The 24741-nt window shown below is 42.8% G+C and overlaps 1 protein-coding gene across 8 annotated transcripts in view; it reads left to right on the top strand.

The window, feature by feature from the left end:
* Positions 1-24741, top strand: part of RIPOR2 (RHO family interacting cell polarization regulator 2) — a 1323029-nt gene that overhangs the window by 718969 nt on the left and 579319 nt on the right. The gene's annotated exons all lie outside the window — the stretch shown is intronic.

The raw sequence follows: 24741 nt of genomic DNA, 5'->3' as shown, positions 1-24741 counted from the left end.
ATTTTTGAAATCTTATCATTTACCCAGACTTTCTCTAACATTCTCGTGATCTGTTGAGCGCACACATGTGTGGGACCGTGTACCATGGTAACCATCATTACTATGTAGGCATTAGGAAGCAACCATTTCCCTTCAACCATGTCCACCCAACACCCATCATCATCGAGTTTCCCCAAGCCCTCAGCCCACCTCTTGGATTCTTCTAATGTGGCATCGGCTTGGATATCCCGTACAGACCCAACACCCTCATCCATTGCATAGGCATCTACAGTCTCCCTTGAAACATACATCTCCGTGAAGAGATCAGAGGCAGTTTGTCTAGCTATTTGATCAGCGAAAGCATTCCCTTTCCCTACATCATCTATAATCTTGCGATGTGCTGCGCACTTAATGATTGCTAACTGACTAGGGAGCGCAAGCGCTGAAAGCAATTGTACTATCAGGGAGCCATGTTGGATCTTGGTGCCATGCGAAGTTAAAAACCCTCTCTCTGACCAAAGTCTCCCAAAGTTGTGAGCCACCCCAAAGGCATACTGGCTATCAGTATATATGTTTACTGTTAGCCCTTCGGAAAGCTCACAAGCTCGAGTCAATGCTATAATCTCTGCGGCCTGCACAGAGTTATGCGTAATTCTCTTGGTCTCCACAACCGTACTCAATGTAGTGACTGCATAAGCAGCTGTGGATTTACCATCCAGTAGTTTGAAGCAGGAGCCATCACAAAACAGCTCCCCTTGTGGGTTATCCAAAGGAGTATCCCTCAAATCAACTCTGCCTTTTGTATCTTGTTCAGTAGTATACAGGCAGTCATGTGACTCTTCGTCACCGCAAACAGTATTTTGCGGGAAAGGTAGGAGTTCAGCCGGATTAAGAACGCAGCACCTCCTAATTTGAATGTGGGGAGCAAACAAGATTAATTCATATCTTGTCAGTCGTGCGGAAGTGAGGTGTTGCGTTTGGGTTTTGTTCAATAGAATATCTACAGAGTGAGGCACCATCAGGGTTAAATCATGGCCTAGGACCATTCCCTCACTCTGTTTTACAGACGCAGCAGCGACAGCGCGCAAACATCTTGGCAAAGCGCATGCAACAGGATCAAGGGCGGAAGAGTAGTAACCGCATGGCCTATTCTTCCCTCCATGTTCCTGCGTTAATACAGCCAAAGCACATCCATCACATTCATGCACAAACAACACAAAGGCCTTCTCATAGTTCGGTGTGCCCAAAACTGGCGCCGAACATAATGCAGTCTTGAGCAACTCGAATGAATGTTGATGCTCCGTATTCCATGGCAATGGCGAAGAAATACCCTTCTTCATCAAGGCCAACATCGGTTTTATCACTAGTGAGAAGTTTGGGATCCATAACCTACAGTAAGAAGCCATACCTATCAAGGCTCTAACTTCCTATTGTGTATTTGGGACAGACATGCCAGAAATGTGTTTTATTCTTTCAGGTGTCAATCTTCTTCCCTCCTTTGACAGGAGATAGCCTAAATAGGCGACCTCCTGGCAACAATATTGCAACTTTTTAAGCGAAGCTTTGTGACCATGCTTAGCTAGATGGATGAGCAACAACACAGTGACCTCTTTACAAGAGCTCTCAGAGTCAGCGGCTAAAAGCAAATCATCAACATATCATCAACATATTGAAGCAACGTACAAGTAGGGGGCAATCCAAGGGTATCAAGCTGCTCTTTCAAAGCCCTACTATAAATACTAGGACTCTCAGTATAACCTTGAGGTGCACGAGTAAATGTGAATGAGCGTCCCCCTAAGGTGAACGCAAACAAGTATCTACTATCCTCATGTATAGGAATACTGAAGAAAGCATTCTTTAGGTCCACAACACTGAAGTGAGTAGCCGTAGCTGGAATCATGGTTAATATTGTCGTCACATCTGGCACAATTGGAAATTGCGGAGCGACGACTTTATTAATGGCACGTAAATCAATTATAAAACAAAATGGAATTGCATTATCACCTTTTTTGTACACGGGTAAAATCGGACTATTGCACAAACTTCCTGCAATCTCCTCAATCACCCGATGCACAAAATCGGAAACAATGTTCTTCAAAGCTCGCTCACCTTCAACTGAGATCTTATACTGTGGAATACGGGGCAGCTTAATTCCATGTTTCAAAACTATTTTAACAGGCTCAATCTGCAAAACACCGACATCATTGTCATCAACTGCCCACAAACACTCTGGTACATTACTGAATTCTGGCGGCAAAGGTCTAGTCAAGAATTGCGAAACAGAACATTGCTGTGGTGAAATCGTCAAACGCACTTCATCAGAAGAACAATGAATTACTGCATTTAATTCCTTCAACAGATTCAACCCCAGCAAATTCTCTCCACAATTCGAAGTCAAGAGAAATGGACAGTGGTCCGTAAAGGGACCCAAAGAAATAGGTACCGGTGAAGAAACCGGACAAACAACTGGTGTGCCAGAAAACCCTACAGAAACATTGGTTTGCCCTGACAGTGGAATGTTTGGAACCCGAGAATGATCAATGGAGCACTTCTGTGCTCCAGTGTCTATCAAAAATTGATGTTTCCTACTTCCCACTACCATTTCAACGTAGGGACCTTTCTGATTAACAGGAATAGGTGTAGGTTCCAAACCCTGCTTCGGGCAATCCTAACGAAACAAAAATCAAAAGGAAGCTCTTCAGATAGATATGCAGCAGAAGGATGATCAAATATGTTTCTAGTATCCACACTCGAAGTCTGATTATCCTGTGAAAAAGGTTGTTGGGGATCCTGCGAAAACTGGCCTCTACCAGGGCCCCCTACACCCGGGCGACCTCTGGATCGTCTACCCATATTTCCAAATGTGTTATTCGACCTCTGTCGAAGGACGGGGCATTGTGCACGCCAATGACCCTCCTGGCGACAATAGGCACACTGGTTAATATTCACAGGACCCAAGGGCACATTCCCTTGTGGAACATACTGACCTCTAATCTGCGAACTATCCCCTCTGGGGCCTCTAACAATTTGCTGTAACAATACTTTAGTCTTCAAATCACCTTTTCTCTTCTCTACTCTATCTTTTTCATTATTGACACGGTTCTCGTAGTACTGAGCCATGTGCAGTACTTCTGATTGGGATTTCGCCTGCCAAGCGTTCTCAGAAGACATAATTTGTGACTGGATGTCAGGCAGCAATCCACGTACAAATTTGTCCACAAATAATCTTTTCCCAGACTCTGTGCCTAAGTCTTGTCCACTGAAATCCGAGAATACCTGTTCGAACTGATTAAAAAACTCGGTAGCACCCTCAGATTTTCCTTGGACACTGGCCGTAAGCTTGTCCCAAATAATCAACCTTTGGGACAAATGTCGGAGGAACCTCTCTCATAGGCAACTGAGATGTAGGCAACTCCGAACGCTTACTAAGCAACAGAGCTAAGTCGAGCGCTAAAGCAGTTGAAGAAGTGTCAAGTGAAAAAGCTCTCTTATAAATGCTCAATAACTCTGTGGGACAACTAACCTTTCTCTTTAAACATTCATCCTGCAGGTACTCTACCTTTACCTGTATCACTTTCCTCTGCATTTCTAGCGTATATTGAATGTATGTGTCATATACCTCAACTGGAGTTATCGATATGTCTGAAATCCATCTAATCGCATCTTTTGTACAAATTCGCACCTCCTCAGATGTCGATTTACGACACGGAAGAAATCGTTTCTGTACATACATACTTTCTTCTTCGTCATCCTCATTCCGTAACCTTTCCAACTCCTTTCTATACTCAAATATCCTCTCAACATGGTCATGTACCTTCTCCACAGTGTCTCTTGAAAACGCTAAAGTATTCAGGTCCCTCAACCCTTGTGGGAGGTCTGCATTATTTAATTTACCCCACATTACACATAAATGAATCCCTAAACCTTCAATGAAAACATTTTTCTCAGGAAAATTATCCATATTAGAAAGTGTGGCAAGAACATTAGCTCGATCATCTCTCTCCATACAATGCTTAGCCCATGCAAACAAATCCTGTTTCTTTTCTGTAGGAACAGTATTACGAGTAACAATCCTCGACCCCGCACCCTGATCAACTACAAGCAGTACAGAACTACTTGGGAGTGAGGGTGCAGGCAAATTCAATGGAGGTACTATTACTGGTGCAATGGGAAGAGGCAGAGGAGCAGGTGGAGGAACAACAACCGGAGGAATAGGAACAACAGGTTGAGCAGGAAGAGCAGGAATAACAGCAGGAAGAGGTAGAGCAGGAGGAAGAGGAACATACGGAGGTGGTGCAGAGGCACCAGGCCTTCGTTCATTTAACAATTTGTCGATAAACTCATCAGAAACATGAAGATCTTTAGAAGGATAGATTTTCTGAATACCGAGTGAGAAAGCCCTGTCCATATTCCTAACCGACTCAGACTGTTTGTCGTATTTTACCTCCCTCATGACAACCCAGTAGATTAGGGGGCTAATACTCAAATTCCTTTCTTACATATACTTGACCCATGCTAACAGTATAAAAACTAGATTAATCATACCTTTCCAAACATTAAAACCTTATGTTATCGAATAACTGGTCTTAACTAGGTATATTTTAAGATGTATTATTAACTACATCTCATTATTGTCGCTCTCACAGCAAACCAATATATAAACAACAACACTGTTACCTCTAACTCTCGATAGCTTTACACCAATGCGGCTAGTTTGCCCAACTTCAACACATTGACCAGAAAATTATATTATCACTAATTACAACCCAGTCAGCAGGACTTAAACACAATTTAGGAGCCCTAGCGTGTATATTAATTTGCATATATTTGATACTTTTCATTTAATTGGTATGTGAAATCATTTACATATCACATATTCTCGAATCCCATATTATGTTTACTAAGCTGTGCAAATGTAAGAATCTAAATAGTTCTGCTCGAACTTGTTCAAACATACCCCTGTCCCCTAACGCTCGTAAGTAAAGGAGCACCTGCATCAATTACGGTTACAGCGCTTTCGCTAGATTTCGCTAGATTCTCTTACAAACCCGAGTATTCCCCTGACACCTACTAAGTCGCTAGGCAACAGCAACAGGACGGTCACATGACCATAGCTATTAAACAGCCTGGCTGAGCAGCTATAGGCTAGCACAGCCGCACCCACATTCCTTCCAGGAAGCTGCAGACAGCCGGCAGAAATTTGCCGAGCTGCACACGCATTTAGGCGTTTAAACGTAAGCGCTCCGTTCGCTCTGTTGAACAGTTATCTTTCCAATTATTAAATCCTACCCTGCACTTCTCACAACATTCCTTCATGTACCTTATTTGTCAAAACAGAATTTGCTCGTATAATCAAGAGGCCAGGACTATCCAGCAAACTCCCCACAGGGTTTTAATCAAGTTACCTCACCTTAGGTAAGCGAACAAACACCTCTGTTTTGTAGAGACTGTCACTTGAGAATTTCATAGCTGCAGTTGCAACTTTATTCCAGAACACAGTGTACCTATAAGGCTACAACACATATTCATATATTTTCCAAGGCACCAGAAAATACATCCATTGGAGATTGACAGATTCTGTTACTCTCTCAATTTACAAAAATCAGGTATGCCATATCAATGGACTGTCCACTCTGTCTATAAGATGCAACAACCTGGCTTTGTTAATAACCAGTTCTATATATGGGTTTTAATGGTTAGTAATTTGTAACTTAACAATGAGTGTATGTACACCACCAACTCACATCTAATTTGTTAATATTATTTTCTCTCCTCTCTCCCCTGACCCTTCACCCTTGTCTACCTTTTTCTCTCCTCCCTTGCATTGTATATATACATATATTTTATATATTTCACTTGGCTCATGTTTATATTCAAATTGCGATGGATTTATTTCATTCTTGTGCCTTTTTTTGCTAAAACGCAACAATATGGTTACTTATTGTCTAAATGCAAATGGGCATGGTTTATAAATGCTTCTTATCAGTTACTTATCATCGCAATAATAATACGCCCTGAGGATGGCCCGGAGAGGGCTGAAACACGTGTTGGCGTGCAGTGTCCACTTTTGTGATTAAATACCTTTACTGACAGGCGTGCAGTGTCCACTTTTGTGATTAAATACCTGTACTGACATTTCCACTTACATTGTAATGGTTTAATCACCCAAGCAAGCTAAAGCTTGTAAAGTTTGGATTGTATGACTGGTTTTGAGGGAGCGCTGACTGGCAGGCTACACCGACCTTGTTTATTCTTTTTTAACAAGACTGACTCTAAATATTTAATACGAGGGATCTCAAAACTACCATTGACTGGCCACTGAAGTTCGGAAGCATGTCTGGTTTGTCTGTGCCAAATTTTATTAAATACTACACTTCCAATGCCATGCTTACAGTACATAGCACATGCCGGTGACCCCTCCTGTGGTGCCGGATGGCTAAATTCCAAAGATTGTCTATCGCTGCGGAATAATGCCTTAAAGCAGCTAGACAATTTCCCAGGCATTTCTAAACTACTCGGTGTTACCTGGTCAATAATTGTGTCTGCAGGTACAATGTGCCAAATTCAAATTGTCAGGGTTGAATTAAGAGTCGGGTAACGACTCACCTGACCAAACCTAAGGAGGACCGATCGGTTTACAAAGGACTTACCTAACAAATTTTACCTTGTGTATGGTGATTTCGGCAAATCTGCCCGCCTCAAAAAATTGACCCTCGTCAAGATGCCGTCTCAGACCACACGGCTATCGTCCAGGGGATGGATCGTGCAGCGCTGTTGAGGTGTCGCGTCTCGTTCAGTTGGGCCCGTTATGTCACACCGTCCGATCCCGGTCCGATAGCGTGCGTCAACCTTCAATAATCCGGCATCAATCTTGAGGGTCCCTATTCCGGGCGCCAACTGTGAAAACAAGGAAATAATATGAGGCAGGGTAACCAAAAAGGAAACACACCAAACACAGGTTACAAAGGAATATATAAAGCACTTTATTTTATACTGAATCCAGTTACAAAAGAACAGAACAAAATTCAGATAGCTATCGACCCTCAGTACAACACAGCGAACTCCGGCGTGGTTCGGTGTGCTCAGTGAGTGCAAATATTCATTGAAACAGTCAGGCTTTTATACATTTTTCCAGCCTGTTGTCCAGCCTTTCTTCAGGTTAACCATTCCATAAATAAGTTACTGCTCTAGGGTCCCTTGCCAGGTCAAATCTAGTTCATCTTAGGTTTATACATTAACAAGAAGAAATGGTAATAATGCATGCTCTAGGCCTAACATTACAATGCAGGACTTAATTTATACAATATAGTTATACAGGTGTTCTCATTCAATTATAGATCAGTTTCGGTGAGACAGGTAATCCATTGCACACAGGTCAGCAGAAGGACAAGGTCTCAGCTCATGACCCTAACAAGTGGCCTGCAGGCAAGTTATACATTAGCTGTACAGAGGTCATGACAATCGAGTTCTGTTCTGAATTAAATAGGCTACCATTTTAGCTCACATGGTGACTTTATAGAGCAAGAAAACCTAAAATGGCGGCTTGACCCAAAATGACAGTTTACATGGTTTCTAAGGTCAGGACCTTGCAATGCGAGTTTGTTCACGTGTAGTTTATAAGCAGCTTGTTAGCAGCTTGGCGTGGGCCAATATACATATATTCATAGCAATAGGAGGCACAATATAATTTCTAGTTTGACAGCAGGGATCAACCTTTTGGCTCTCCAGATTTTTTAGGTCCCATTAACCCTAGCCAGTATATCAAAGGTGAGTAATCATGGAAGTTGTAGTACAAAACAGGTGTAGACCAGTAAATTGCAAACCCCTGGTTTATGGTTAACATCTAATGGATAAACACGTCTCCACACACATCTGATCATGTGACCACTCACTGACTGATTGCAGTACTTCATTACAAGTACTAGAATCTGCCTACAAGAACTATGCTTTGATGTTCTATATTGACTCTACAGACATGCAAACTTTCACAAACTCCACCCAGTCCCTCGTTCCCTTTCTTATGTATACAAAACGTTAATGTTAATTTAACCTTTCTCCCCAATTTGCCCTTTCCCCTCTGTGGCTGCCATTTTCTATGCTTTCGCAGGCCAATTTCTGGATATCCCTGGCATTGCCACAGTAGGCCACTCGCCAGACAGTCCACTGTTAATGGTATCCTTCATACTATGATAAAAACCAGTGATAGAAGTGTACCACAAAAGTAGTGGAACTGGCTTTGGCAGGGGACTCAGTAGGAAGGAAGGCAGCAACGTCCAACACATTTTTCAAGGGTTGCAGTCATGCTGTTTGACATTCAATTGAGTTGAAATGGATTTCAGTTTAGCTGTAACTGATGTCTGGTGGTAAAATGGAGAAGTGTGCTTTAACTTCCCAAAGAACAGTTCCGGAATGGTGAAAATGGTTGCAAAAAGTAGTGGAGCTGTTAACAGTAAAAAATAAAAGTAGTGGAACACCGCTCCCGACCCTTCCCGCTCAGTTCGACCACTGATAAGAACTCCAACATAACAGTCAAGCCTTTTGGCAGGAACGTAGGGCCTCATTACACGTTCAGCAGCCAGTAAACAAATGGTGGTAATTTAATTACACAGGGGCATTCATATTCCAATTTGGGATAAAGGCTGTGGATGTACTGCTTCCCATGAGACAAAATGAACCAAGTATTCACATGATCTTCATTCGTGGCAGTGAATACACTGTGTGCCACTCCCCTTTGCGTTGATGTTGTAGTCACAATTCCATGCCATGCGCAGACTCCTTGACAATGTTAAGCTGTGTGTTGTAATGTATTGCAGTGCACGTGGATTGAGGTAGTAGAATTTGGAAATGTTACCACTGATTCGGTTATTGCATTCTTGAGGAAGGTGTTTGACAGGGAGGGGATACCTGCTAGCTTAGTAACAGACAACGGAGTGCAGTTCACGTCCAAGGCCATGAAAGAGTTTTTAGATCAATGTGCCATCGTACATCATCGCACTGCTTTGTATAATCCTAGTGCTAATGGTCTTGTGGAGAGGGCAAATGGTACTATTAAAGCTGCCATACAGTTGGCCTTGGTGAATAGTCTGGATTGGCAGGAGGTTTTGACACAGTATCTGGCAGCATATTGCAGAACTCCATCTGTCATCACGGGTAGGTCACCGTTTGAACTTATGAGAGGAAGAAAGGCAGGTACCACACTTAGGACTTTGGCCTTGGGTAGTGGTGGTCCATGTGAGTTGGACTTAGAGAGTATTCACCGCAATATTTTGGCATGCCAAGAGGCCGTGGCCTCTTCCCAGAAGCCGAGGAAGGAGTTACAAGTTATGCCAGGAGATACGGTATATATCAAAAATCTTAGGTTTGTTCAGAAAGGCAGCAGCACCTTTTTGCCTCCCAAGAGGGTGATAAAGACGGGTAAGGGTCATGTGCATTTGGAGGATGGCTCTGTTTGGAGTAAGAAACGTGTGGTGGTGGGCGGAGCTAGGAATCCACGTATCACGGTAGAGGGGGACCATGTTGCATTGGACTTTGACCCTGTGAGTTCTCAAGTGGAGGTGTGCAGACATGAAGGTGGTGTAGCTCGGGCTCCAGGGGCAAGTTTGAGTGTGGAAAGTCAGAATGTTCGAAGACTGGAAGCTGAGGAGGGGCATGAGATTGAGGAGGGGCATGAGATTGAGGTGGGGCGCCCTGTTAGGCGTTGTGGGCCACCTGCGAAACGTAGAGACTATGTATGTTAACGATTTACGCCATTATCTAAGGCCATCTTTACTTAAATCCACTATTTTTACCATCATCAATGGACATGGCTTTAGCATAAAATTTGGTGTTGTCCATTAGGTATTCTTAAGTTTTTCCAGTTCAAATTTAGTTTTGTTTATGTATTTTATGTTATCTGTGATTAATTGGTTATGTAAGGGAAGAGGATATGTTGTAATGTATTGCAGTGCGTGTGTGGAATGTTGATGGGCTTTCAGGCATCAACATTCCACACGGGCCAGTTGGTTTTGGGCTCTCTGGTGGCGGCGGCTTGTCTCCCGGGTCCACACAATAAAGTGTTATACATCTTACCTGTGTGTGAGATTCCTTCACTGTGCAAGCAAAGCCCACTGTGCACCTTCCCCAGCGTGGACTAGCTTTATTTGAATGACAAAGCAGAGCTCAAACCATGTTTGTACTTTGCATCTGCTGGATTGTTTGGGCTATGGCAGACTTTAAGAGACACTGACATTCAGCAAAACCTAAGTGCTCAAACCTTCGCAGACTCTATCCTTCTATCTCTTGCTCAAATTGATATTGATATTGATATTTTATTTCTATCGCACTCGTACACAAGTGTTTCAGAGCGCGACAAGGCAAGGGAGGGGAACAGGGGAGAACAAAACAGCGATCTTACTAGGCACAGTGACATTGAGAATGCGCAAGTGCAAGGGAAAGGGGGAGGGGAAAAGTGCATGGAAGGGGGAGAAGTGGAAAGTGCGAAGCAGAGGAGAAACAGATAAATAACAATAAATAAATAATAAAGACAACAAACAGTTTTAGTGCAGCCAGCAATTTGCAAGTGCTAGGTTTAAGGCAGCAGACACGGTAGGTCTGATAAGTGTAGGAAGAAAAAGGGGGGGCTGTATGGGTACAGATACAGACCCCAGTGCAAGGGGTGGCCCGGAGGCAGTGCGGGAGGGTGGCAGGGTGAGCAGGTACCTGGGCCCGGATGACAGAGGGTGGCCACGTGCACAGTGCCAAGAGAGAACAAATCAGAGGGGGAGCGAAGGCAGAAGAAAAGAGGAAGGTCTTGAGGTGCTTCCAGAACCGGAGATGGTTCTGCTCAAGTTTTAAAGTGGCATGGAGGCTGTTCCAGAGGGAGTCCCCAGCTTAAGACAGAGATCTACCCCAGCTCGTTTCTTTGAAAAACGACTGACCCTGAGAGAGTTAGAGGTAGAGGAGCAAAGAGTTCGAGAGGGGAGGTATTTGCGGAGGGATAGCTGAAGGTATTTTGGACCCAGGCCGCAGAAAGCCTTGTGGACAAGGCAGAGGGTTTTGAATTTAATCCTTGCATCCACTGGGAGCCAATGGAGAGATTTCAGAGCTGGAGAGATACGATCCCAGGGCTTGAGGCCAAAGACAAGTCTTGCAGTCCTGTTCTGGATTAGTTGCAGAGGGTGGAGTGTAGAGGCAGTTAGATTTAGAAAGAGGAAGTTACAATAGTCCAAGCTAGAGAGATCCAGAGCTTGGGATACCATGAGCTTCGGGGGGAAGGAGAGGAAAGGCAGAGTACCAAATGAAAGCAAGTTGGATGGGCTTTTCTTTTGATGACCATTACCTTACCATGAAACAAGTTAAAGAGTATGCCTTGAAAGGCTCTAAGGTTCATTTCTCATAGGAATACTGAGGGCCTGATTTACAAAAGTGTTTTACAATGGTACAATCCCATTGAAAAATGCTTTGTATATCAATCCTTGAGAGTGCCCAACTCTGATTCTGACCTACAACCAAGCCTCTCATTTAGTGATTGGTGTTGCAGTAAAACGTTGGTGGTAATGGGATCACTGCACTGGCAAATTTCGAGGGTCCAAATGAAACTCCATAAAAACTGCCTGGTTTAGGATGAGGAAGTTTCCTTCACACAAAACCAGTAACACATGTGATAATTACCACATGTGGTAATTTGCAAAAGCAAGGGTTTCTCCTGGATACCTTGCGATTAGTTTGATATTTCAAAGAAGTGGATTTGCCAGACACACTATGGAACTATGAATCCACATGAAACAATTGATAAATGAATAAAAATTGCACTTAAAACGGACTTTCAAAAGAAAGTGTGTGGCAAATCCACTTCTTTGTAATATCAAACTTATCGCTAGGTATCCAGGAGAAACCCTTGATCATACAATAAAGGAGGTGTGGGCTTAACCTCAACCCCTTCCTGTGACCTGCAGATAAACTAATTAGGACACCACTTTAAGCATTGGAGCTTAGGAAGGACGGTTCTACACCTAGGGCCCAACAACAAATACTGGTAATATGCAAACCCTAATTGAAACGAATGGAACTTCAAAATAGGGAGTAACTGAAGATTCCCTTCCTGTTTCCCCATGCTTGTGGCATGGCTTGGCAGCAGTTGTGTTTGGAAATACCACCAAATGCTAAGTGAGGTTCCAAGTCTTTCTGTATCTCACCCTCAAGTCCAACTTCCAACAAATACGCAATTTGAGCCTCATTTAGAGTTTGAAATACCGCCAAACTCAAAACACATCACTGCCTAAAGCAGCCATGTGGTAACTGGAAGGGTATGCCTGATTCAGACTCATGCCATCACTTCAGTTATTCTCCAATATGGAGTTCCATCTGACTCGATTGGGGACTGCAATTTCCTCCACACCCAACCAGGTGTATCCCGTTCTCAGTGAGTGCACAGTGTCTTTCATCGAAGGCGTTATAACCTTCCTAGAGGAATCCTTATCTCTTATTAGGCAGCACTCATTTAGCTTTTGTCTACTTACATTCTTCAGAGCAGCCATGGGAAGGAGTATGAGAAAGTCATGAGACAGGATGGCTCTGCTAAAGGTCCCTGATCCCATCCATGCACTGCACCCTTTGGAAGTTAAGCATAAAAAATTGCTCATGAAGCAACACGAGCCGATAGTGCATGCTATGGATCCACATGTATGTATGTTTAAAGGATGTGATTAGAGGCCAGGAGCCGAATCAATCCACTGCTGATGGATGTTCTTGGAATGTCTGCAAGAAAATGTGATTAAAGGCATGCACCCCCCCACCTGTCTGCCTCTCTCAATTCATAACCTGAAAGGATGTGCAGGTACAGCCTTTATAGGACTGCCTTGCAAAACTACATTGGATTTATGAGCTTTCCTGTGAATCGCTTCGTCATCTAAAGCGCAAATTGGCAGGACACTATTTCACGGAATTTGAGTTCAGACATCTGTTTCATGTTACATTGAAAATCCCGTGGATAATCGCTCGCGACTGGATTTAAAACAGTTTACATTTTGCATCTTTTATTTCATGTAAGCTCGGGGGTGTGGGCGCAGAGACTACTGCTTTCTTTTCCACGTGCTTACCTTTCATATCTTTTTCCTGGGGCATAGTTTCTTCCACATACATTTTGCTATCTATATTTATTCACAACGCACAAATTTTCTTTTTTTCCATTTTCATATAATGTATTCCATATATATTTTACTATGTGCATCTATTGCTCCTGCGACTTTTTCTTAATGTGTACGGTTACTTGACATATTGTTTAATGTATCCTCTAAACATATTTCACTTTTGCATTTTTTTACTACAATTATAGTTTACAAAATACAGAACGTATTCTTAATATATGTTGCTATGTGTATCATTTCCATATACTGTTTATTCCACCCACCTTCCAATTCAGGTATATTTGATTAAATAAACTTACTCAATTAATTTTTTTATCTTAATATGTTTTACTACACATATTTACTCTGCTTATAAGTATGTGTTAGCTCATTTATCATTTGCACCTCCAAACATTCAGCTTAATATCTTATATAATATCTAACTTCATGTATCATTTACCCTCCATATTGTCAGGATTAGTCAGGCGAGTACAAAGGCAGCGAATATGGCAAGGGAAATGTGCACTAAATCACACAGTGAATAGCTTCGAATTAAACTACGTGCACACAGGAACAACGACTCATGTATGCTAGAACCCAGGAGTGCAAATAGAGTGTGACAACAAAACCAATATATGAAAAGGGATGTGGGGTAAGCACCTGACCGCGAGGAAAGTCGGCAAGCGCCTTACCCCCAATTGCTGTTACAGGTACTGACAGCGCTAAACCCACGTGGAGGGCAAGCAATGACAGGATCTGTGAACTAACACTCTTGATGGTATTAAATAAGGGAACTAAAGAACAGTACTCACGAGGACGAGATAAACCTCTTGAATGTCAGCTAGCCCACGAATCCTGTTGATGAAACTGGGACCCAGAAAGGCTATAACAGCAATGGGAGGAAAACTAAATACCTAAGTTGGAATAGTGATTACAAATTAGTGAGGAAAACATAAGCATTCACACAGGAGCTAGCTACAGCAGCACACCACACCCAACAATCAAATGGGAAACAAATGCAGAAGTGCAATGGAAAACATGGAATGGATCCCAATGGAAAGTAAGGATCAGGAGCAGGGAAAAACGAAATAACCAATGCAAACTTCCCCCTACCCCTCCAAGGAAAAGACAGGAAGCTAATCTAAGAGGAAGGCAAAGGCATACGGGTTTACAGCAGCAAAGGACAAAGTCAAAGAAATATAGAACACAGACAAACTGGGCTGCATCTAAAAGGGGAAAGCACTGAGAAATGCTGCCTGCAAACAGAGGAAGACAAAAAGGGAATCAAGGGAGCAGAAATCAATTTAGCGCATGAATCCGAAATCCAGAGCGGAGGAACAAGAAAACAGGAACTAGGAACTAGGTACAAAAGCTAAGATCAAGGAAAAGGGACTAGTCACAACAGGAAACACTGCAACGATGACCAGCGCTGGACTGAAGTAAGACTGAGGATTTTAAAGCCGCTTAACGAGCACACGCCTCAGGTGTGCTGATTGCTGCACCTGCAGCCACAGGTGTTGCCTATCCTCCACCCAACCTTGTCCTGCAAGGGTGGAGGTGAAGCAGTGGGCCAGGCATTCTGGGAAGCATAGTCATTTGGTTAAAGAAGCATGCTGGCTGCCAAAAACCTGGAATGGATCCGGAAGGGAAGTAGCTTGGAAAATAGGGATTTAGCGCTCCCAATTCATCACAGCACTGTAGCATAAGGTTCGGAGGAAAAGTCCAGTAGGGAATAAACCCCAAATCATGCCCCCAAGTGGTGGGAACGGGAGCGAAGGGAGCGAGTCGTGACAGTATACTCCCTCCCACGGCCGTCTTCTGGTGCCCGCCACCCGCACGAGACATCTTCTTTCCATGATGGGAGTGCTTTTTCTTTGGAGGTGGCACTGATGGAAATGGTGGCCTGTGGGCAAAGGCAGATGGACTTCCATGATAGGAGCGCTTTGTCTTTGGAGGTGGCACTGATGGAAACAGTGGCTTCTGGTGAGGAAGAGACTCATGGTTCGAAGAAAGGCATGAAGGACTTGCAGGACCTGAAGCAGAGTTGGAAGGTCCAGGAAGCTCAGTCACTGGGAGTGGACACTTATAAGTCTTTGAGGAGGGAGGCAGGCTGGTGCAACATGCCTTAGACAATGGTAGAAGCCCTGTTAGCCTTTCTGCCGAGAGTGGACATGCAGGAGGTGAGGAAATTGCTGGCTTCAGGAAAGGTTTATGTTCAGCCATTAGAGAAGGTGGTGGCTGAGGTAGAGGTTCAGATTTTCTTCTGTCATCCATCTGGGAAAAGGCTTGTGGTTGAAAGTGACTAAGGTTTGACTGCACATGTTCTACGCCTTGGAGACCTGGAAGTCCAATGGGTTGTACAAGGCTGGTACTCCTGGTGACAGTCGTGTAGCCACTTTGTTGCACGTGGGATACAACAGCAGGGACGTTTGGCATACTGAGAGGAGTGATAGACGCAGTACTTGGTATTTCAGGCACACTCGCAGAAGGAGCAATAACAGACACATCTTGAACTGCAGCAGTCATTCCCTTCCTTTGGCTACTAGCACCCAACTGGTGCTTCTTGGCGGAATTCTGTTGCACAAGTCCTGTAGGTAATACGCCAGTCTGCACCACCCCCTGTGCACACCCAGGTGAGTGGTTCTGACTCATCACTTGGTCCAGCTTGATGACTCTGAAGCGGGAGCTGGCAAAAGTCTCAAACTCTGATGCTGCATATTTAGGAGGCTCTGATGCTAAAGTGAAGCAGTTGGGAGAATCGTCTTGTGGAAAAGGCAGGCATTCTGGTGCTCCTCCTGAAGCAAAAGAAAGGCAGGCTAGACGTTCGTCGGCAGTAAATGGTTGGGATTCAGGAGGAATCGCAGGAGCAGAAGAAAATACAGCAGGATCTGATGGTGTAGACAGGTATACCTCTGATATTAGCAGCGAGGCTAAGCAGGATACAGGCGTCTCATGAACTGAAGGCAAATACTCAGTATACTCCGGGACTGAAGACATGCACTTATGATGGACTACCGGAGGCTCTATAGCTGAAGGATGATCTGCAGGATGAGTCACTGTAGCTGAAGACAGGCAGGCCAGAGGAAACCTTGAGGCTGAAGGCATGCAAGCTGGAGCAATCTCGGTTGCTGGATACAAACATGTCCAGGTCTTTGGGACTGGCTCTTGAATAAATGGCAGACATGGCAGCGGTTCAATTGGTGAAGACACATGTGCCAAAGATAACTGCAGGGCTATGGGTTGGATCATAGAAGAGTCAATGGTTGTAGGAGGACAGACAGAAGTCTCAGAAGTTGACAGACACATTGGTGGCTCAGGAATGGAGGGCACCTTTAGGGCAGTAGACTCCTTGGCACCAGTAACCAAAGACTGAGCTGTACCCTTGCAGTCCCTTTCTTTAGTGGGTGACACAGAGTCTTTTTCTTTGTAGAAGTCAAAATCAACCAGTGGAATTACCATAGTAAAGTCTCTGTTAATCAGGATTTCGTCAATTGTCCATTCCTCTGTCTTAGCTTCTGAAAGAGGCAGATTAACAATCAACAGTTCAGGAATCGCCTGCCGGTTTTTTGGTTCTGTATACTGTGAAATGAGTCCATCAGAAGATGAAATCTGTACTGTTTCTGACTGTTCGGATTGATCAGAATTGGCAGAAGGAAGAGTGAACCCAGAGGTAACATCGTTTTCCACATCAGCTTGAACATCTACTTCAGTCTCAGCAGCTGTATCAAGAGCAGGGCCTAAGCCTACTGTAGTGACTGAATCTGTGTATGCCACCATTGTGGATTGTGTTTGGAAATCAGAAGCTTGCATGTGTGCTAGCTCAGAATTATGACAAACTGCTACACAGGAAATTTTAGGTAAAGGAGTGGCTTGTAAATCTTCAGCTAACTGCAATCCCTGACAAACAGCAGAACAATTGTTAGAAACTGTGCCCAGATTAAGCGCTGTGCTAGAAGAAAGACTTTCACTCCCAATAGATCTAACATATTGACAAATATCATGGTTTACCAAAGTCTCTGCACTCAGGGGCTGAACAGTGTTCACTTCATCAACAGATAAAGTCTGAGGTGTATTCAGTAAAGAGTGCAAGGTCTTATTCTCTTCTTGTAAAGAAATGAATTCTTGTCTTAACTCCTCAAGCTTAGCTCTTAGCATGTCCTGCATTAAATGTACATCCCTATCAGTAGGCACAGGGGAAGGCATGGTGGCATCAGGGCTGGATCCTGCACTAGCAATCTGGATGTGCACCGATTGTACATTGTCATGTACTGCTTGCAGGTTCTGTGATTTATACTTCCTCTTACCAACTTGGTCTGTGTTTCCCTTAAGCAAACTATTGACATTAGACCTCTTGGCATTAGGGACTACAGTATGTACCTGTGCAAAGGAGTATGCTTTAGACTGAGGATAGAAAACAGAAGTTATGCAAGGAACCCCTCCATTCTTTATGTTTGTACCATGAAACTGTTCAATCTGAGGTGAAGCACAACTGGAATCATGGGGTTCAACAACAGAGGTACTCCTGTATAATAAGTCTAACAGTGTGTTGTTTTCTGCGGCTAAGGCTTGCACTGACATAGAATCTGGATCTAAATAAAAGACAGAACTAGGATCAGGCAATGTAGGATGTGCCATCCTGTGGGAAAAATACTTTGCACGTAAATGCCCATTCGTGACAAGGAGTTCCTTTAAGTCAGGACTAGTGATTTGATTGTCACAGGTAAATGTAGGGGAAGCTTTCTGTACAAACTTGTTAGAGGCCTTGCTTCCTTTCTTTCTTAAACTTGCCATATTCAATGGGAATTTTGGGCTGGTCATTCTGTCAGGATTAGTCAGGCGAGTACAAAGGCAGCGAATATGGCAAGGGAAATGTGCACTAAATCACACAGTGAATAGCTTCGAATTAAACTACGTGCACACAGGAACAACGACTCATGTATGCTAGAACCCAGGAGTGCAAATAGAGTGTGACAACAAAACCAATATATGAAAAGGGATGTGGGGTTAGCACCTGACCGCGAGGAAAGTCGGCAAGCGCCTTACCCCCAATTGCTGTTACAGGTACTGACAGCGCTAAACCCATGTGGAGGGCAAGCAATGACAGGATCTGTGAACTAACACTCTTGATGGTATTAAATAAGGGAACTAAAGAACAGTACTCACGAGGACGAGATAAACCTCTTCAATGTCAGCTAGCCCACGAATCCTGTTGATGAAACTGGGACCCAGAAAGGCTGTAACAGCAATGGGAGGAAAACTAAATACCTAAGTTGGAATAGTGATTACAAATTAGTGAGGAAAACATAAGCATTCACACAGGAGCTAGCTACAGCAGCACACCACACCCAACAATCACATGGGAAACAAATGCAGAAGTGCAATGGAAAACATGGAATGGATCCCAATGGAAAGTAAGGATCAGGAGCAGGGAAAAACGAAATAACCAATGCAAACTTCCCCCTACCCCTCCAAGGAAAAGACAGGAAGCTAATCTAAGAGGAAGGCAAAGGCATACGGGTTTACAGCAGCAAAGGACAAAATCAAAGAAATATAGAACACAGACAAACTGGGCTGCATCTAAAAGGGGAAAGCACTGAGAAATGCTGCCTGCAAACAGAGGAAGACAAAAAGGGAATCAAGGGAGCAGAAATCAATTTAGCGCATGAATCCGAAATCCAGGGCGGAGGAACAAGAAAACAGGAACTAGGAACTAGGTACAAAAGCTAAGATCAAGGAAAAAGGGACTAGTCACAACAGGAAACACTGCAACGATGACCAGCGCTGGACTGAAGTAAGACTGAGGCTTTTAAAGCTGCTTAACAAGCACACGCCTCAGGTGTGCTGATTGCTGCACCTGCAGCCACAGGTGTTGCCTATCCTCCACCCAACCTTGTCCTGCAAGGGTGGAGGTGAAGCAGTGGGCCAGGCATTCTGGGAAGCATAGTCATTTGGTTAAAGAAGCATGCTGGCTGCCAAAAACCTGGAATGGATCCGGAAGGGAAGTAGCTTGGAAAATAGGGATTTAGCGCTCCCAATTCATCACAGCACTGTAGCATAAGGTTCGGAGGAAAAGTCCAGTAGGGAATAAACCCCAAATCATGCCCCCAAGTGGTGGGAACGGGAGCGAAGGGAGCGAGTCGTGACACATATATTTCGCTACCCGTCCGTTTGACCCTATATTCGTGTGCTTTATGTATTTGTCAACCTTTACACAATTTGTTCCTCATATCATATGCACAATAAACATTTGATCATGCAACATCTACACCCATGTTGCACTTGTTATAACTTTTACTTCATATACCTATACCACCGGTATCTATGACCTCACCTCTCATTTACTCCTGAAATCCTATACTGCATGCATATTGTAATTCACATGGGTTGCGCCAATTTCTTCATGCATGTGGGTACTAGCTAGGAGGGGGTTGTTTTGGTGGCCCAAATGACATCATGTGTGCAATAGGCAAAAGTAACATACTCTTTGTAACGCTGGTTTGGTGTACAAGCCCGGAAAACTATTTATCCCTCTGCTGTCCGTCCAGTTACTCTCAGGGGCATGTTTAGCTGAAACCCTTGGGGCCCCACAGTTCACAGGTGCCTTCTTTTGGAGACACATGGGGCAGCTTTATGAGGGAAAAGACAAGGTGCCAAGCCCCAATCGCCTAAGGAATACTGAAATGCTGTTCATTTGCCTAATGGCCAAAAGAACCAGGAGACGGCGCTCAGTGCAGCACATGTGTTAAAGGAATAGTGAAGCATCAGAAACACCTATACTTCCCCTGTCAACTGAAATAGGAAAATTGGGGTCCTTTGTTTTTCATTTCTCTGAGAACTCCTACTCTCAATCAAAAAAGGGCATTTACCAGGCAACACCCCACTCCTTACCTGCCATTCAGTGATCCATGTTGCACAATGTGTACAATGTTTTAGTTTGAAGGAAAGAGAAACGGTATTCATGCAGGTGAACCTTCACACTCATCCGCAGTCATTCTGATATCCTTTGCGTCGTTTTTCAATAAATTGCCCCTGGTGTTTTTATTCTCAGTGTATATTTTCGTTCACATGTTTTTAACATTCACACTGTTTACACATTGAACCCTATGTATGCTCCATGAATCATTTACATTGCATGTTTTTACCCTCATACATTGTATCACTTGATATTTACTCAATATTGATGCCATTTCAACTTCAAGGTATCTGACATGTTAGTACTTAATTATATGACTGGACCCATATTAACAAAATACAAGTTGCATTTCTTTTTAGCAATACTACTTGAATTGTGTTTTTGTGCTGCATTTGTCTTTCCCTAAGGTTTAAATGGGCTCTTTTTCGGACTAGTTTTTCCATACCGCTCATGCATTCACACATTTTGAAACAGCAGAGCTGTTTCAATCAAACACTACCGTTTTACAAATATACACTAATGCGTATGGTGGGGTATTTAATTGACAACCGAGAAAGGATTGGACTAGTACAATTACAAATGCTTTTGTTAGTTTTTCCCCTGATCCATGCCCCGATTTGTGCATACACTTGTCAAATGGCTCACCAGTTGTTCTCATGATTGTGCTATTGTATCTGCAGCCTTCAGGGGTATTTCTCTGTCCAATGCTGGAAATGGAAGACCTTTACTCTGTAAAACCTCTCCTACTTGGGTGGGTGGCCGGGGCAGAGGGTGCTGAGGGGCTGGCCCCAAGCCAGGTGATGCAACACAGTGGAACCAAACCCTGATGATTTGCATTAAAGCATAGAGCATTTTTGGATCATAAGAATGCCTACAATTTCTAATTTTAAATTTTAAATATGTCTGTTGTAGTGTTTCAGCAAGAATCCCCTTTGAGAGAGTAATGGAAGTTGGACTCTGCTCTTTTCATTAATCACAAAATATATCTGTAAATTGCAAGATATATATATACATATACCAATTTGAACAGCTTCTGAGCAGGATGTGAGCTTTTGTTGTTTAGGCGTTCAGCCTCGTGTGCCGAGTCTTCTGAAGTGCAGGCTGCTCTGCTTGGGAACAGATCTGGGAGTTTCCTGGACGTAGCCCCTGAGCCTCAGGAAGGAACAGAGCTCTGTCAAGACAAACTTTGCTGGTGATCCGTTCCGCTTCATTTCATACCCTACCTCTGTCATCTGTAAATGTGTTATTGTAAGTAATTTCTGATCACATTTGACATCCATCTTCTTCAAATAAATACAATACATGAATTGATCTGTAGAGGAGCAGGTGGACGCTTTTACCCTAACTCCCAATCCCTTACCACCGTCATACTATAACAGCAGGAGAAGAGCTGTGTATGGGACCCCCTGTGTTGTCCCTATACTGCAATTGTACAAAAGGATATGCACTCAGACAACCATATCAAATGTACCCTCGTATCGAGAGAGTGGAAGGATGTCTTCACGCACCATTGGACATCTGACGAGGGCACGGTGATGTCATGAAGAAGTTATATGAGGACATACAGAAACAATATGAAAATACCTAAGAATAACTATGTAACTGAAGTGACAACAGAAACATGTACAACATGATAAAGTAATCATGCATGCAAAAGAAGATAAAGTAACTTGCTGACCAATAAGTATAAATACGCAGTAACGCAAGGCAGATGAGACATATAGAAGCTTGCTACATAGGAAAATATGATGTGGCAAAGACGGTCATGATAGGAAAATGGACTTCGGCTTGTGTGAAGATTCATTCCAGCTACTTCAGGAAACAGACCAGGCTGTACAGTCAGGAGACGCTGGAAAACAGCTTTGTGTGCAGAATAAAGAGGAGTTTAGGTTGGCCTGGGATCAAGGATGCTGGTTTAAGGAATAGGTGCAGGGCACAAAGGGAGGCAGACAGATAAGCCATGCACGTGAAACATATTTCTTTTAGATTAAAGAAGAAGAAAACATTTACTTTGTATTTATTTATTTATTTAGTTATGTGTTTTAAGTTCAAATTAACGTTTACACAATTTTTCCCACAACAAATGCATTATATATATAACATAAGATATATCACAACAAATAATTCATTTTGAAAGCAATAATAACAATAGAATTACAACATGCCAACTCAACAACACTCAAGGTCTGATTCACAGAACGCTTTCCTATGGGATTGCGCCATTATAAAACACTTCTGTGAATCAGGCCCTTAACATCAAACATCAATGCAGATTGAAAAAAACAAATAAAATAAAATACATTGCAAAAAATGTGCATACAATTCTAAAATGATGCCATTACACTTATACCATCCCTTATCCGCAGTTTCCCAAAAGGTAGTTTTCCTTAATATACAGCCACACTTCATATAATGCAATATGTGTAGACACAATCTATGTAAAGACAATAACACCAGCATTCCTGTTTTACAATAGCAGCATAATTATGGACCAAGTGACCCAAATGTATCCTATACAAGAAATCCAATTTAGGGCACTCTGTAAAAATATGTTTCACTGTTTCCTTCTTATCAGTTTGCAGATTCTTCAGAATCTAGCCTCTTCTGTCAATTTCCATCTAGCACCATAGATAGCATGCACTGGTAATTGATTAGTACGCATCAAAAGCCATATCCTACGCATTTCAGGGTCAGAACACTGCATGATATAAGGTGGAGGTCTCAGATGACGATACGCCACTGAGGACACGAGAGTATAACTATGAGGTTTGGCTAAATGATCATAATTTAAAGCCTAATCCCAACGCGCTATCCTTCTAAATAGTGCACCATTCAGGGATTTCAAGGAGTAACCGTGGGTAAAATCTGGAATTCATTTCAAGATTTCAAACAGTTCTTTATTTAACCTAATAAAATGGTGGCCCATTTTTAAGGCCTCCTTACGATTGGAGCCAGCTATTAACGTTAACAGGTAAACAATTTGAGAAGAAATTCGGCTTGAGATATAGTGCTCCTCTCCGCCTCAGTGCCAAAGATTTTAAAGAGAGCTCCAACTCAACACGCAAATACTGCAAAGGAGTGGACTGTGGGAGAGCTACAATGCTGCGTCAAACCCCCCCTCAATTCTATTTAACCAGTCCACGTCTCTCATTGCCAAAGCATCCAAGCCATACAAAATCACAGGACAGAACCACTATTTATAAAGTGATAAAATCCCACTCATGGAGTATTCAGCATATTCCCTGGCAAATCTACGGACCATAAATGTTAATTATCTTGCTTTCCCAGTTTTGATCGTATTCAATGTGAGCTTATTAACTTTTTTCGAAGTTACTGACATAGATTTGATCTTGCTCAGGTTAACTACTAATTCATTTTCCCAGGCGTATCACTCCTATTCATTCAATAATACCTTAATACCAGCAAAAGTATGATTGAGTAGGACAAAATCATCTGTGTATAACATTGCTGATATCAAAGTTAAACCAACCTTAGGCAGACATTTAGCATGCAATCTAAGCCATTCTACTAAGTTTGTTAACTATATACTGAAAAGGAGGGACACCATTATACAACCTTGCGTGACACCCTTATTGATGTTAATAGGGCCAGATAGTAATCCACCATTCCCAAGTGGGTTTTTTGCAGAGTTATTGGAATGCAGTGTAATAATAATTATATATATATAGGCTGGGCCCTGTTTATTGCACGTATGAGATATCAAAGTATCTAATAATCCGATGTTGTAAAAGATGCTTGATCCTGTCTGAAAGCCTGTCTGAAAAGGGTGCAAGATATTTTGATCATCAACCCAGGCTTGCAGTGGTGTCCAATTGGGAGAGCAACCTGTAGTTTTCTGGAGATAAGCGATCACCTGTCTTAAATATAGGGACCCAAATAGACTTAGTACAGGTCAAAGGAATTTTCCTAGTAGCACACACCTTTGTAAACAAAACACACAGCAGGTTAGCCCATCTATCCAGATCAGCTTTTAGAACTGCCATGACCAGTCCATGCAGGCTGGGTGCTCTAGAATTTTTTGCTTTATCTAAAATTTCACAGACACTTCCCTCATTGAACCTCAAAAGCAGGGGTAGTCACACTGTATCCCCGAAGTCTTTATACTACTCAAATTAAGCATTTTAGACTCAATTAACTTTTGCCAGCTTTTCTCAGCAATATGATTTACTGATTTGTTTATACTACTGGGGTTGTTAGCCAGTGAAAATATTCACCACCATGTTTTGGGGTTTTGACTGTGCAGTCCCTTAATAAGTTGCTGCCATTTTTATGCCTTGTACACCAGTTATGATAATCTTTACTAAGGCGCTATATTTGGATTCATTAAAACACTTTATTCTACATAGTTCAGAGCGGAGCTTGGCTTTAGCTGCCTGCAACTCTGGATCAAACGGAGTAGCCCTTTGCTTTTTTGTAGCAGTGAGAACCCCACCTTTAATTAATCCTACTTCGTGTGTAACACCATGTATCCATGTTTCAATTTGATCTGCTGTAAGCTCAAATAAGCGCTCAGTGGCATCCACAAGTTTTCCCTGGAGCGCCCTACAAGCTTTGCAAATGTTTCCCAAAGTCCAGCATATATGCTTGTCTTCCTGATTTATCTCCAGGGCACTGATACCTCATTTTCTGGGCACTCCCTCAAAACAATTTAATTGAAAGCTCAATAAAGCATGATCACTAAACCTATAAAAGGTTATATCCAAGTTACTTACTAGATCCAATTAC

This window comes from Ambystoma mexicanum, chromosome 5p (genome assembly GCF_040938575.1).
Source record: "Ambystoma mexicanum isolate Mex_15411 chromosome 5p, UKY_AmexF1_1, whole genome shotgun sequence".
Lineage (NCBI taxonomy): Eukaryota > Metazoa > Chordata > Amphibia > Caudata > Ambystomatidae > Ambystoma > Ambystoma mexicanum.
This window is presented reverse-complemented; position numbering and strand designations above follow the sequence as displayed.